The sequence below is a fragment of the Erigeron canadensis genome, chromosome 8 (assembly GCF_010389155.1).
Source record: "Erigeron canadensis isolate Cc75 chromosome 8, C_canadensis_v1, whole genome shotgun sequence".
NCBI classification, from domain to species: Eukaryota; Viridiplantae; Streptophyta; class Magnoliopsida; order Asterales; family Asteraceae; genus Erigeron; species Erigeron canadensis.
The window spans coordinates 2,007,729-2,008,986 of NC_057768.1; the positions used below are offsets into that span (position 1 = coordinate 2,007,729).

The 1,258-nt window shown below is 30.0% G+C and overlaps 1 long non-coding RNA gene across 1 annotated transcript; it reads left to right on the forward strand.

Moving 5' to 3' along the window:
- On the forward strand, positions 1–1,045 carry LOC122580571. Its single transcript, XR_006320823.1, has 2 exons — positions 1–229; positions 504–1,045. It is a non-coding gene; the product is annotated as an uncharacterized LOC122580571 (long non-coding RNA).
- The last annotated feature ends 213 nt before the right edge of the window (positions 1,046–1,258 follow it).

A 1,258-nucleotide genomic window follows, 5' to 3' on the forward strand; every position in this document is an offset into this window, starting at 1 on the left:
TTTTTACCATACTTCTTATCCATAACAACACCAATATTACAAATCAATGTGATTTCTTTATAAACTTGATCATGTCTAACAAGATAAAGTTAAATAATAATAATCTTCCAAATTAACAAATGAAAATCAAATGGGAGCTGAGTTGTGCATGGAAGACAAGAAGCTAGTTGCTATAGAAACAAGAAATTAGTTGCTATGATTCTCTAAGTTATTTCGTGTTCGGTTTGAGGTAATACTTTATTAGGTAGCAAATTTTTCTTTGTAAAATCTATTGTGGTGTTTGGCAATCTATTATATATGGATCAATCAATAATATGTTAGCTTATGGCTGAATGGATAGAATCCATAATGTAAACGAGAACGGAAAAACAATGATGTTGTAATGAAGATTGAAGTGAATAAGGAATTGAGTTAGACACCACAATGGATTGGATTCTACGAATTATGCTAGTGAAAATTCAATGTAACTTAGCGACTTAATGAGATTGTAACTGACTTGATAGGTGTAATTGCAAGAACCATTTGGATGTATCAGTTGTCGCGGTTCAGGTGAGTATATCTTTATGTATATATTCTGTCATGGGGGTTAATATGATTTGAAAAACAAACCATGATTAACTGGTTATATATTGTGTGAGGCCACAAGTCTTGGGTAATGATTCATGAGCTTGGTGGTTTAATATGGATCCATATTATGTATGAGGGTTAGGACGTTATGTAAGACCCGATTGGCTTTAACGTTCCTAACATGATGTGATATGAGATGTGGTTGGCATGACATGTATGTAAATATATAGATATACTCATAAAGCATTCGCTTATTGTTTAGTTCTTCTCATTTCTATAAGCATTCCTAATGTATCGAGACAAGAAGAAGATGGACTAGAAGTTTTGCGGTGCAGAAGTATATCTTAGAGGATATAACTTATTTGTGATCATGGGTTAGTGATCCCTTACACTTATATTTTTGGTACTTATATGTGCCCATAATAATTAAAATTGGATCTTTTTGACATATATATTTAATATATCATTTTTGGATTTTATTACATGTCTTCTTTGAAATGATTAATTAAAAGTTTTGAAGATATATACATAAAAAAAAGTTTTAAATTTTGGGGCGTTACAATATAGATATTTGATTTAAAGGGGGTTAGTATGGATATTTTATAATACAATTAATGGACTAATAGTGTAATTTAATATTAAGAGTTGATGGTGATTTAAATCATTAAGGTTATTTTGGTCAATTCATATG